At 42.3% G+C, this 15,002-nt stretch overlaps 1 protein-coding gene and 1 long non-coding RNA gene across 3 annotated transcripts in view; both read right to left on the minus strand.

Moving 5' to 3' along the window:
- Positions 1 to 2,284, minus strand: part of sgms1b (sphingomyelin synthase 1b) — a 36,173-nt gene extending 33,889 nt beyond the window's left edge. For both annotated transcript variants that reach the window (XM_042336769.1, XM_042336770.1), the window contains exon 1: positions 2,225 to 2,284. The gene's annotated coding sequence lies outside the window, so the exon portion shown is untranslated. The remainder of the gene's footprint in view (positions 1 to 2,224) is intronic.
- An 8,349-nt stretch (positions 2,285 to 10,633) lies between these two features.
- Positions 10,634 to 13,166, minus strand: LOC103180854. Its single transcript, XR_006085230.1, has 2 exons — positions 12,413 to 13,166; positions 10,634 to 11,526 (listed from the first exon to the last, which is right to left on the minus strand). It is a non-coding gene; the product is annotated as an uncharacterized LOC103180854 (long non-coding RNA).
- Positions 13,167 to 15,002: the final 1,836 nt, after the last annotated feature.

The raw sequence follows: 15,002 nt of genomic DNA on the forward strand, positions 1-15,002 counted from the left end.
ACACACACACCGACCCACACACCGACCCACACACACACCGACCCACACACTGACCCACACACACACACTGACCACACACCACACACACACGACACACACCGACCCACACACACACACACTGACCCACACACACACCGACCCACACACACCACACACACACACACGACACACACACACGACCCACACACACACCGACCCACACACACACACACTGACCCACCACACACACCGACCCACACACACACTGACCCACACACCGACCCACACACACACCGACCCACACACACACCGACCACACACACACACACCCACACACACACCGACCCACACACACACACTGACCCACACACACACACTGACCCACACACCGACACACACCCCACACACCGACCCAACACACACACACCACGACCCACACGACCCACACACTGACCCACACACCGACCCACATACTGACTCACACACACCGACCCCCACCCACACACCGACGCCCACCCCTATTGACCCCCACCCCTATTGACCCCCACCCCCACACAGTCACCCACACCCCCACTGAACCCCACCCCAACTGACCCCACACATCCTGTCCCCCACACACAGTGACCCGCACCCCCACACACAATGAGCCACACACTGACCCAGAAGCCACACACACTGACCCACACACTGACACTGACACACACACACTGAAGTCACATTTATTACACACACTGACACACACTAACACACAGACTGACAGATACACTCATTACACACACACACACAACAGCAGCAACAAAATTACAATTGTCCGACGCCTTTCACGGACGTCCCAAGGAAATTCTGAGTTTCGGACATAAGCTTGGGGTCAGGGTCGGGATCTGGGGAGTGTGGAGAGCGGGGGGGTGGGGGGGGGAGCAGGGTGATCGAAAGCGCAGTTAAAGACGAGGGTCTTGAGATGGGTCTTGAAGGAAGCGGGCGAGATGGAGGATCTGCGGGATGGAGTTCCAGAGGGTGGGGGCAGAGCGGCGGAAGGCCCGCCCGCCAATAGTGGAGCGAGCGAGGCGGGGGACGTGAAGCGGGCCGGAGCCCACTGAGCAGATGGAGCGGGCAGGATGGTGGGCAGGATAGTTAGGCGGTCGCAGAGATAGAGGGGAGCAAGACCCATGGAGGGCTTTGAAGGTGAGGAGGGGGGCGATAGGGTCACGGAGCCGGTTGCGGGAGAGGACGCGGGCTGCAGAGCTCTGGATGATCTGCAGCCTATATGGAGGGAAAAGTTGGGGAAGCCGACAAGCGGGGAGTTTGCGTAGTCGAACCTGGGTGTTATGAATGCGTGTATGAGGGTCTCAGCGGCCCGGGGTGTGAGACGGTGGCGGAGCCGGGCGACGTTGCGGAGGTGGGGGAAGGCAGAGCGGGTCATGGCACAGATGTGGGGTAGAAATAGTTGAGGAGGTTCCGGACTGGCTAAGTAAGTGTGACTGACACACACACACACTAATACACTGACACACACACACACTTATACACTGACACACACACACCCTAATACACTGACACACACACACTTATACTGACACACACACACTTATACACTGACACACACTTATCCACTGACACACACACACTTATACACTGACACACACACACTTGTACACACACAGACACACATTTATATACACACACACACAGACAAACACTTATACACACACACACTTGTCCACGCACAGACACACACACTGATACATACATACACACATACATACATGTGTGTATACACACAGACGGCTGGAAGCACCCGCTGTGTGTGTGGCTGTGTGGGTGGGTGTGTGGGTGGGTGGGTGCCTCACGGTGCCCGAGGGGCCTGGCTCCCCGGGTGGTGGTTTCGTTTAGCTTTTCCAAGCGGTTCGTTACAGTCTGGTTCGGTGAAGGTAAGACGGGAGGTGGTCGGTGAGGGAGGGGGAGGGGGAGAGAGAGCGTGGCTGTGTAAACAACCACTTCATTCCTCCCCTCCTTCCTCCTCCCCTCCCCCTCCCTCTCTCCCCTCTCTCCCCCTCCTTCCCTCCCCTCTCTCCCCCTCCTTCCCTCCCCTCTCTCCCCCTCCTTCTCTCCCCTCTGTCCCCCTCCTTCCCTCCCCTCTGTCCCCCTCCTTCCCTCCCCTCTCTCCCCTCCTCCTCCTCTCCCTCTTACCATCTGATATATTTTACAAGAAGGCACACACACAAACTGCACTCCGGCAGCTCCTCACCCTGTTGCGCAGCCTCTCCTTCCTGGGCTCGTAATAACTCGTGCATTTAAACCGAAAGAGAAAACACGAAGCTCAGGGAGGAGGGGAGGGGAGGAGGGGAGGGGGTGAGCCCGAGGAGGAGGGACCCGCCTGTCGCTGCCACATCAGCCGCTCAGCTCCGGACTCACCGCCTCCTGACATGACAGTCAGTCCCGGGGTTACAGCAGCCGCAGGCGCAGCATTCGCGGCATTACAACGTGGTGTCGGCGGCTCGGGTTCCAGCGCCGCCCCCTCCCCTCTCGCCCACCCCTCGCCCCCTCCCCTCTCGCCCACCCCTCGCCCCCTCCCCTCTCGCCCAGCCCTCGCCCTGTCCCCTCATGCCCCCTCCCCTCTCACCCAGCCCTCGCCCTGTCCCCTCTCGCCCCCTCCTCATCCACCCCTCGCCCTGTGTCCTCTCGCCCCCTCCTCGCCTTCCTATCGCCCCCCCCCTCTCACCCATCCCTCGCCCTGTCCCCTCACGCCCTCTCTCGCCCACCCCTCGCCCTGCACCCTCCCCTCTCACCCAGCCCTGTCCCCTCTTGCCCCCTCTTCTCTCATCCACCCGTTGCCCTGTCCGCTCTCGCTCCCTCCCTTCTCACCCAACCCTCGCCCAGTCCCCTCGCCCCCTCCTCTCTCATCCACCCTTCACCCTGTCCCCTCTTGCCCCCTCCCCTCTCACCCAGCCCTCCCCATCCCCTCTCGCCCCCTGCCCTCTCTCCCCTAGCCTCTTCCCCTCCCCAAGCTACACCAGCAGTTCCCCCCCACCCCAATCTGCCCATAATCTACTTGGCTAACATCCAGTGGTCATGCCAACAGCAGTGCCCCCTGACTCCTGGCCATGTGTAGCAACACCAACTTACATAGCAACTCTCGGAAAACACAAAATACAGTCCATTCACCTTACAGTATATTCTGTGAAGCATTTTGAGAAGTGATAAGACACTATATCAACTGCAAGGATTATTATGGCACTAACTCCAAAGGGTTAATAGACAGCTCAGATACATGCCAGGCACTGACTTACTGAGTTGCAGTCAGCCAAGGGCATGAATGATACTAACTCACCAAGTGGCAGAACACAGCTCTAAACCAGCATGGCATCAATTAAACTAACCATACCTCAACTCTAAGGCTCACCGAGAAGTACCGATCAGCATCAGGAAATGAGTGGTAAGAACACATTAAACAATGGTGACCTGTTGCAGGAAGCCAATGCCACTAACTCGCTGATCAGCAAAGCCTGGCTCCAGGAATACCCATGGCTCTGATACACTCACTAGTTCCAAGGCGAGTGAGGAATACACTTGGCTCAGATACACTCTACTAGTTCCAAGGCGAAAGAAAGAAGCAGCCTCTGGGATACGTGGCAGTGACTGAACAGCAAGATGACTGGACGATATTACTAATACTGTTAACTGGGTGTGTTGGGTGTGTTCAGCAGCTAATTGAATAACTTCAAAACATGCTCCAGTGACATTTTATGGCATTCTCAAACCAATGGTGGTTAAGGTGTGGACAGTTAAGGTGTTAAGGTGTTTGTTAAGGTGTGGACAGTGATAAGCTGCAGAAATGGGCCTGGTAATGGAGTCATCAGCAGCAGAGACATGGATGGTCCTGATTGCACAGTACAGAAATATAAAGCAGCCCGGGTCAAATCCAGAACACTTAATGCATCAACAAATTTAGTGGCAGGGTTCACTGGAGATATGCATTACACTGAGCTATGTTTCTTGATAACTTGGGTGTTTCCTGTTATATTAACTCTCCTTTCAGATTTTTTTTAGTTCATTGAGTTAATCCCTGTTTTCTTCTTTCATTTTCTTTAAAGTTCCTTTAAAGTTTTTTTCAAGTTTAGGTCTTTTGTCTGTATTTTGCTGAGTTTCAGGAAGATAAAATGTCACTCCTTTTTTTAGGTACAGGGTTATCACATGGGCCTATTGCACGGATTTTTTATTTATTAAGAGTTCTGAGAAAAAGGTTTGATTATGTACTTGGAATACTGCACTGTAGATAAATTATTATCTTGATGTGCATGTCTGTAAACACAATTTGGCTTTTTGCATTTGCTGTTGTTATTAACAGTGGATCTACCAGATAAAATACTGTCAAATATAAGTGCAAGGGAAGGGGTAAAGAGGGGGGAAAGTGTGAATGAGAGAAGGGAATAGAGGGGATTATGTGTGATTGAGCAGGAAGCAGAGGTGAAATAATGAGTGAGAGGAAAGGGAACAAGTGTGAAAGGTGTAATTTAGAGTGGGACAGAGACAGGAAGTGAGGGAGGGAAATGCAGAAAATATACACAAACAGGAAACAACAACGATTTGTCCACGCAGGGTAGCATCTTAGAGCGGTCTCTGAGTCGGGGGAATGGGGGGACATGATCGTAAACACAGTCAAAAGGGAAGGTTTTCAGGCGGGATTTAAAAAAGGGGGGCGAGGGGGAGGGATTGAGGGAGAGTGTTCCACAGTTTCGGGGCATAGTGGCGGAAATAATGACTTCCAATAACAATAATCCTTGCATTTGATATAGCGCTTTTCACGTCGGGAGGACGTCCCAAATCGCTTCACAGAACACACTGTAAAGTGAATTGACTATATTTGTGGGCGAACGCGGCAGCCAATTGCGCACAGCAATGTTCCACAGTCGTAGATTGAAAATGACCAATTTATTATTGTTTTTTGGTTTTGGAGGAATTATTATTAGGCGTGTGAAGTAAGGAAACTTGCCCAAGGTTTCACCCTGCATGGTGGAGCAGAGGGTGCAAGGGGCAAGTAGGAGGCTGGTGCCAGTTGAGCAGAGGTGCCAGGTGGTGGATTGGGGAGTGAGGAGTTCAGAGAGATAGGGAGGTGCCAGGGAGTGAATGGCTTTGAACACAAGTGTGAGGATCTTGAAATCAATCCGTTCGGTGATGGGGAGCCAGTGTAGCCTGGCCAGAACTGGTGAGATGGAGGTACGGAAATTGGTCTCGGTCAGTATGCGGGCAGCAGAGTTCGGAATGAGCAGGATTTTTTGAATAGTGCAGCTGGGGGGTCTGGCAGGGAGTGCAATTTGAGTAATCCAGGCGGGATAACAGGCTCATTCACCGTTCAGGATACATACGGGTATATATTAATCACTTCTCTGAATAGAATTTGCATCAACTATTGCAAATGATATGGAGTCAGATGTAATTACATCGATCACATCCCACTATTACCAGGAATCAAAATACAGTCCATGTTGCTTTCAAACATGAGATTGATAAATTCAATAGTAGGCTAGCCTACAGGTCTGTTACAAACTTCTCTATCCAATCGCTTTTTAAAGATGTTGCTCGGGATAGGACAATGCAAGCCAACAGATTGGAGTTATATAGCCAGCTTCACATCGCTCGATTTGGGCTCAGAGAAAGTAAAGCGTCTAAAATCAGCAGTGCTGTGGGTTATTCAGCAATTAAGATCCGAAAAACAATCCACATGAAAAAANTCCTTTCTTCAAGCATAATGAATTTTCTGTGAAGCGCTTTGAGACATCTCAAAGACGTGATAGGACACTATATCAAATGGAAGAATTATTATTATTTGAAAACATGAAAATTCTTGCAGAATTGAAACCTTTTCATGGCAGGAGGTTAGAGAAAGAGAAAGATAACTTATGTGTCAGTTATTCCTTGTTATCTCTGGTTGAGTCATTGTGTCCCTAGCCCCTTGTTAACAATTTGAGGCACTCATCATCTCTAAACTTTTAACTAAATAATATTTACAATTCTTGTAAAATATTGATAAAATGACTGTTCACATCAAAAATGTGGGATCGAGATAAGCATAAGAATATGCCAGATTATCATTTGAATTCTCAATAGTCTAATTCTTGTTAGATTTGGGGTTGGTTTGTGGGCTGACAGTTCTAGCCATAAGTATACAATGGCTGTTCAGATATTCGTAAATTGGTGACATTTCAGGATTAATTTACAATTTGTGATCAAGTAACTTAGAATCAGGTTAAGAGATAAACTGAGGGGCATTGCTAATAACAGTTTACAGTATTTATTTTTTAAAAAGTTTACTATGTCACTTCTGAGAATGTCTCGAGTGTTTCGACATTTAATTTTCCTTCCCTGTTTCCAGCTGAATCCCCCCATCTAGTTGAATATCTGTTCTCTTGATGAAAAAAAATCACTTTGTTTCATGAGAAAATAAATAATTTTCTATTTCAACTTTGCCAATTTATATGGCAATGTGAAAGGTGCACAGGCCTTGTTTTTCTGGATCCCAGTATTTTGGCTGACAGCCATAGAGTTTAGCACTAAAGCAAAGGTCCTGTGGTTGAACTGAGGATCACTTTGTATTCTTATTATAAAACTCCAATCTTGTTTAAATAAACATGTTATATACTCACTGGAGTGCAGTTACCCAAACAGCAAGGCCAACAAAGATAATGCTGTCCAAATACTCTAGGTTATTAACCTGTTATAGCATTTTGTTTTGTTTGTGCTCACCATAAGACGTACTTATTTATTCAGCGAGGTGAAGGTTAAAGCTAGAAGTTTGAGTTAACTCAAATTGCTAAGTTAATACAATAGCATTCAGGGATAGAGCAGCTATTCCTCCTGCACCTTTCAGAGTATTTGCTCTCTGCATGCCTCACCACCACCTGTTATAATTAACTATGTAATATTCTATTGTATAATATTTAGATTATTGTATATTATTAGAGTTCTACATTAAAGAATTTTGCAGAAATAATAATTCTTGCATTTGAGCGCTTCACTGAATATGCTATAAAGTGAATTGACTGTTTGTTAAATAATCCCTTCAATTTTTTAAAATTTGGTCACTCAATCCACGATTATTTGTGGGACACTGCTGTCTGCCAAATTCTACAGCTCCACGATTAAAATACTAAAAAAAATACAAAACTTCCTTAAAACAGAATAAAAACAGAGGAAACACTGAGTCATAAAACTTTTAAATAATTTAGAAAATTAAAACAGCATTATATAAATTGGGATTTTTTTTCTAACAAGTAGCAAAAACATCACTTAATAGAAATGAAATAACCAATTTTCATTATTTATTTTTTAAGTGTTTATATGTGGCAATAATCAAATTCTAAGTTATTAATAATTAATCCTGGTGAAATGTGAAACTTGTGGTTTGGGTTTAGTTTTACATTGAGTCAACTTCAGTTTAACTGCATATGAGGAAACTGTATATGAAGAAAGTTTGAAGGTTTCCATTACTATTATGCACAATAGTGGCCTGGAAATGTTTTTCTCCTAATGTGAGCTCAGAGTTTAGAAACATGTGCCTTATTGTTCAAGCACATATCTTGAGAATGCCCTCAGACAATTTTGTAATCCCTTCCCTGTACTAGTTACCTTGTCACACACAAAGGATGGAGTGTGGGACATTCTAGTTTGTTTGACTCTGTACCACTGTACATAAATCACAATTGGAGCTTCAATTTGACACATACCCAGAAGCCTTTTTGGTTAGGCTAAGCTCATTTGTAACTCCTGTGTTGGGTAATACTCTGCTTTAAGATCAATCCAGATCCTTTTTCCTACCATCAGTGACAATTTTCCGTACGTTGATTTGCACAATCAGTTCAAATATAAGCAAAAAACCTGTTTTCTTGATGACAATACTATGAGGGAATTTCCTGTTAGAAAATTTCCAATTCTTGGCAGCATCCACTTTTTAATTATAAGCACATAATGCCAATTCCAGGAACCATGAGTCACTTACCTTTATCTTTTGGTTACTATATTGTGTCAAAGTAACTGACAAGGGTTGGGGTTAAATTTAGATAGATGGATAACATTAGTGTGGTCTCTGACATATTTACATGTATGTAATAATAGTTGCCATTGCAGTATCTGAAGTATTTAATAAAACAATGCAAAATTCATTAGGATCACTGGAGTCAGAGGAGATATTAGGACTTACTTAATGTAGGACCTAATAAGTTGAGTGCTGTATTGGTTAGAGCACTTGCCTCACAAGCAAGAGGACCCGGGTTTGATTCACCCCGAGCAGAGAGAAAATTTCCTTATTCCACACACCTGTTTACCTCGCAGTAAGTAGAAAGTAAGTAAGAAGTTAGTTGATTGGCGGGTCACTTTCCGGGGATAATAATCATGACAAAAAAATAAAATAATTTGGTCACCATAACTGTTTGTGGGTCATTGCTGTGCGCAATTGGCTGCTGTGTTTCACCCACAAAATATAGTCATTTCGCTTGACACTATATTCTGTGATGTGCTTTGAGACATCTCGACGATGTGATATGGAACTATATCAAATGCAAACATTAATATTTATGTCAAAGTAGAGAATTTAGGTTTCTGCTGTGTAAATGAGACCTAAAATATCACATGGTTTTAGCCTTAAGATTATTGCTTTCAAATTTAAAATTGTACAGAATTTTGGAAATTTTGGGGGGTTTAGAAGTCGGTTTTCTAGTGAAAATCAGCTTCCAAATTAGGGGTAACTTTAAGAATTCTTTAAAAATTCTGCACAATCTAAATTTTAAGAGAGAGACCTGAGTTCAATTCCAGGCAGGGCGAAACCTTGGGCAAGTTTCCTTACTCCACACGCCTAATAATAATCCCTCCAAAACCAAAAACAATAATAAATTGGTCATTTTCAATCTACGACTGTTTGTGGGACATTGCTGTGCGCAATTGGCTGCCGCGTTTGCCCACAAATATACAGTCAATTCACTTTACAGTGTGTTCTGTGAAGCGCTTTGGGATGTCCTCCTGACATGAAAAGCGCTATATCAAATGCAAGGATTATTATTATTATTATTATTATTATTATTATTTAACACTAAGAACTTGCAATTTTTTAGGCCTCCTGCTGTCTGCACTATTTCTACTGTCAGTGCAAAGTAGGAACAAATGCTATCTGCAAAGGTCAAGTAGCTTACTTCTGGTAGATAAGGTAGCAATTATCAATAATTATAGTTGCATGCTAATTTCTGTCAGTAGAAAAAGTTTTCTACCAGCAGAAATATTTGTGTCATCATAGTGACAAGTTTTGGAGAATACTTGTTTTTCTTCAAAACAGGTTGAAAATCTGCCAAATGTACCTTCCACCTGCAACATACACCCAACCTGAAATGATACTCTCCTAAAATTACACCCTGTAAAACACAGGATTCTTTGTTTTGTTTTTTTGGCAAGAAAGTACACATATTTGAATCATTTTAACAAATCACTAATGAACCAAGTTTCTTTTTTGGGGGAGAAGCTTATTTTCCATATTCTCTTTCTAATCTCTCTGCTATGTACTGTTGACTAGCCAATGGAGTGGCAACATGCTGGAGGTCTCTGCCAGTGCTATTCTAACTAGCCACAAGGAGGCGGTCTACATGATAGCTGATATAGAAATATTTAATTTCTCCTCAGTGCTGGAGCTGATATCAAGATTGAGATCAGAATCTTATCATATTGGAGGTATCAGGGTTGAATCTCAGTTATTGTAACTCTGCGAAGTAGTAGAAAACCACTTTAGAGGAGGCCGTTTCATTTTCGAAATGTGTAAAAGTGGAACATCATGAACAAATAGGCCAAACTTCCAAAGAAAGCTGAGGTCTATTATTTGAAGAGGAAAATAGCTATAAATCATCCGTGTTGGCAGTGTGAATGGGAGAAGAGAGTCATTATCTGATTAAGCGTTTTACTTCCAAAATATCTAGACCTGTTCTCCACTTGGATGTCTGTTCAAATTAAGATAGAAGTCTTGAGCTGGATGTGAACATAATAATTCAATGAATAAAAACAGGCAGAGTATGCACAGACTTCACTGTGACAAAAGCCAAGCCCGGTTCTAAAGGCAGTACAAGAGAGCGACAGAGCTTATCTCCACTGTTGAGTAAATGAGTAATGAAGAACAATTAAACTAGGCTCTTTCATCTCAAAAAGTGACATCTGGGAAGGGACCTTATAGGAAGTATATAAGATGTGTAATGGGAATAAAGAAAGCAAACCTTGAATACTTTCATGTACACTAAGCGAGCAGCACAGGTTCAGGATTGTGAAGGACAAGTTTAGGACAAATACCAGGAAGTATTTTTTTAAACAGAATGTAATTAACAGCTGGAATGGGAATAGTTGAGGTCTGGTCACCAGACTCATTTATGAAAGTTTGATGCCGTGATGGTAAATATAGTATTAGTATGATTAGTATTCTGTAAGAATGAGATTAAATTGGTTGATGAATCACCTTCAACTGAATCTCTCTTTTGTGATTTTTTGTGTGGAGTAAATGGAACTGTTATATTCTATCTGTATATATACATATATATATTTTAAAAATTGTACATTGTCATTCTGGGAAGGAAACATCATACACAGTGTGGTCAAAGGTTCATTCACAATAAACACGAAAAATATAAATTTGTTTGTGTCACATTAAGAAAATGTTTTTCGCCCATTTCATCCTCTTTATTCAAACATCATCGTGTTATGTGGAATTATCATATGGGCAACAGACACAAGATTAGAAATGTAATTTACTGAATACACCTTCAAACAAGTCAAAGTGGGGATTATTGATGATCAATTCAGGCTGCGTGCAATGTTCTGAAGTGTTGTGGACCCGAAACGTTGACTCACTTTCCTTTCTCCATAGATGCTGCCTGACCTGCTGACTTTTCCCAGCTCTGCTTTTGTTTCACTCTAAATGTCCAGCACAATTTTTTGCATGATAAATACATAATGTTGTATAACCCAGAGGAAAAATTAAAAAAAGGAAAATGATTGATTGAAATTGAAGATTACAAAGTAACAGTAAAGATTTTTTTTAAATCTTAGTTTTCCAGTCAATTAAATTTCGATTAGAATTATGTAATTTATTAGGAGTGAATAGAACTGCTATGACATTAGTTAAGATTGCTATTAAAACAGAATCCAGCTCAAATATTAAAATGAAAAGATCACTACACTTAAGTCTTATTATGTGCAATGTTCTGAGATTCAAACACATTCTGCTGTCTCTTGACTATACTTAATTAATCCATGTTGTTGCTACTGCATTAAGCTATTGATTAATAATAGAAACGTTTCAGCCACTGCCCAGATTTCCAGAAACCATTGCCAGGGAATGTTTACCTCACATCTTCAGACTGCAGAATGGCCAATGAGGTTAGGTTTTTTTTTTTGCTTCCCTGATCTTCAACATAAGCTGTCAGCTTGTTTGGAGCTGGAGCAGAGTGGAAGACACAGACAATGGTGAAAAACAGATGTGAAGGAGGTTCTCAAGTACGTTTTCAATTGTAATACTGGTGGGAAGGGCTGTGAAGAAATAGAAGAACATCAAAACGCACAGGAAATCATGAATTAACAGTGATCCGAACAGGAGAAAAACCTGAAGATATCGGTTAAAATATTTGTACAATAAAAGTCAGATAAAACTTGTGTTCTATTGTACTTGTGAATTAATTACATTTCTGCCAACATAACAAACAAGGTTTTGGGGATGCTGGAGAGGATACACAACCTTTTGTAAGCTTCTGTTTAATGTTGATAAAGGTTGGTTACAGTGAAAATCCACTGTTACACAGGACAGTACTTTCTGAAAAAAGTACAAGATCAGCATCAACTAATTCTCAATTGGCAAAATTAGAGAAACAACATCAGGCCACATGACATTGTATTGTATTGCAAAGAGCTTGATGGCGAGAACGCATACTGCTAACAGTGGTGAATGGATTAGTGGGTGAATATACTTAAAGCCAAATGTGAATATTTTATATGAATACCGACTCCTCTGCCTTACTCCATCCATTTGTATCCAATGGTTGATTTGATAATTTACTAACATTGGCTTCTTGAATCTATAATTCAAGGCACTCTCTGGGCACTGAGAATATGCAGTGATTGGTTTTCCAATATTATGTGCTCTATCTGAAAATTATGCCAAACAGACGCTAGATAGTTGCAAAATGGGAAGTAATCAGAAGCTAAGCCATGCTGATCCTTATAACAACGAGTAGACCGATTAAGATAGTGAGGGCAAATTATCTGGACGCCCACCTGGGCAGTAAGTGTAGAACAGAACCATAAAAGAGGATGTCAAAGTACATTAAAAATGGATCAAAATAGCAGCCCCACCCAAAAAAAAACATTTATTTTTGGCAACAGTGGTAAATATATGTTTTTGTTTAAAAGTGTGACTCACAGATGCAGGACTATACAATACTTCAATTTTGCCTGGGTAACTCAAGTACTGGACTGTGTATCCTGATGTGTGGATCTATGCCAAGACTGGAGAAGCTTCTTAAATTGTAGATAATTGGAATCGGTTCTGAACCTGAAAAAATTATGAATTAATTACCATTATCATGATCACCAAGAAATAATCAGGCATTCCATACAGCATAAATTTGACGCAGCAATACCACGGTTATTTGAGCAGAAAATTCAGATGTGGCATTTCAAAACTGTATTAAGAAAAGACTGATCAAATATTCATAAACTATAAACTCAAAAGTTTACTGAAACACCACCCATTAATAACTGAAGAACAAAATTTAAAAAAACAGAAAAAGTATGTGACCCATCCCTCTCTGTCTTTTGATCTCTATCCAACCAGTTCCATTAAGTGTTCATTTGTGGGTTTTTCCCCATATGCATGCCATTTTTATGTTTCACATAAACAAACATCTCAAACTACTTCACAAATTCGTAAGCTTACAAGTGTACACAGACCAATAGTTACTTATTCTTTCAAACCCTTAAATTATCACTTTTCCTGCCAGTAAGTCATGGAATTTGGTTAACTTTCTGAATAGCTTGTAAACCCTCAGACTTTTTTTCAGTCAGTTGTTCTCAATAGCAATGCATCTCTTTAACACTATGACTACGATTAAAAGGCAAGTCTGTATATACAGTAGGCAAGGAGATAATAATAAGCCTTGCATTTGATATAGTGCCTTATCATGTCTTCAAAACGTCTCAAAGCTTTTCACAGAATATACTGTAAAGTGAATTGACTATATATTTTGTGGGCAAAATGTGGCAGCCAATTGCGCACAGCAGTGTCCCACAAACAGTCATGGATAAAAGTGACCAATTTTTTTTTTTTTTTGAAGGAGTTGTTACCCCTGGAAAAGTGATCCGTCAATCAATTAACAACCAGGTTCCTCCTTGCTGTTGGTAAACAGAGGCGTGTGGAGTAAGTAAATTAGCTGCTGTGTTCGCCTACAAAAAAAGTCACCACATTTTATGGTGAATTCTGTGAAGCACCTTGAGATATCCTTCTGACATAAAAGGAACTTTATCAAATGCAAGGATTGTTGTTATTTTTTGTAGATAAATTTAAATGGAACTGAGAAAGTAATCAAAGGATGGTACTTTTGCATGCACCGAGACAAGAGGACACAGGTTAAGGTGGAGTCCTGTAGCTCAGTGGTTTGAGTGCTCGCCTTGCAAGTGAGAGACCTGGGTTCGATTGCCGGCAGGGCAAAACCTTGGGCAAGTTTCCTTACTCCATATGCCTGATAATAATCCCTCAACAAAAAACAAATTTGGTCACTTCAATCCATGACGATTTGTGGGACACTGCTGTGCGCAATTGGCTGTCGGGTTTCGCCCACAAAATATACAGTCAATTCACTTTACAGAATATTCTGTGAAGCGCTTTGAGACGTCTAGAAGACATGAAAAGCACTATATCAAATGCAAGGATTATTATTATGGAAACTTGCCAAACATTTCACCCTGCCGGGAATCGAATCCAGGTCCTCTCGCTTGCGAGGCGAGTGCTCTAACCACTGAGAAACAGGACTAATAATAATCCTTGGATTTGATGCGCCTTATCATGTTGGCAAGACATCTAAAAGTACTTCCCAGGATATACTGTAAAGTGGTTTCTCTGTGTATCTTGTGGATGAAACCACTTTATATCCTGCCTCCTGCCGAAACAGGTGGATGTTAAAGAACCCATGTCATTATTCAAAAAGAAAGGGAGTTTCTTCCATTGTCATGGCCAAGAATACACAAAGTAAAATTTGTCATTTACTTCTGGGACATTGCTGGGTACAAATCGGCTGCTGCATTTATCTATAAAATGCAAAATCATCACACATTACAGTAATTCCAGTGAAGTGCTTTGAAGACCTCCTGATGTGAAAGGTGGTGTACCAAATTCAAGGATTATTATATTATATACTACTCGTTTTCACTAAGAAATCCTGTTTGAATCTCCAGTATCTCTTTAAAACAGGAGCCAACTCATTCTAATTGCAAGTTGTTTGAAAACAGATCCCCTACTGTCAGTTTTGATGTAATGTAAATCACGAGTATTTGTTCCAATGCCTCTTTAGTCATCACTTGACTGGGCACTGGGGGGGTTTCAAGAGACTCCTTGTTGATGTTACACCAAAACAATTCTCATGAGACGTCCCTTAGTAAGTGTGTGAATGGAGTATTTTTCACCCAGAAATCATAGTCAATTCACTTTGAGGTATATTCTGTGAAGCGCTTTGAGACATCTCAATGGCGTGATAAGGCGCTATATCAAATGCAAGGATTATTATTATGACTGTAGATAAACCATGCAAATCGATGAAGTTTCAAAACCAGTCTGTGCTACGCTAACCGATTGGGCGTGGAATCATTGTTTGCTGCGCTGACCCTTACTTGGGACGTTACTCTCCATGAGGTGCGCTATATAAATTGGTGTTTTTCTGATCTTCCTGGGGGAGGAAGATGGGTCAGTTTACTGCACTGACTACTGCCGGGGGGGCAGTCAATGTTTACTGCTCTTA

Source organism: Callorhinchus milii, unplaced genomic scaffold, assembly GCF_018977255.1.
Source record: "Callorhinchus milii isolate IMCB2004 unplaced genomic scaffold, IMCB_Cmil_1.0 Scaffold7, whole genome shotgun sequence".
Taxonomy (NCBI): domain Eukaryota; kingdom Metazoa; phylum Chordata; class Chondrichthyes; order Chimaeriformes; family Callorhinchidae; genus Callorhinchus; species Callorhinchus milii.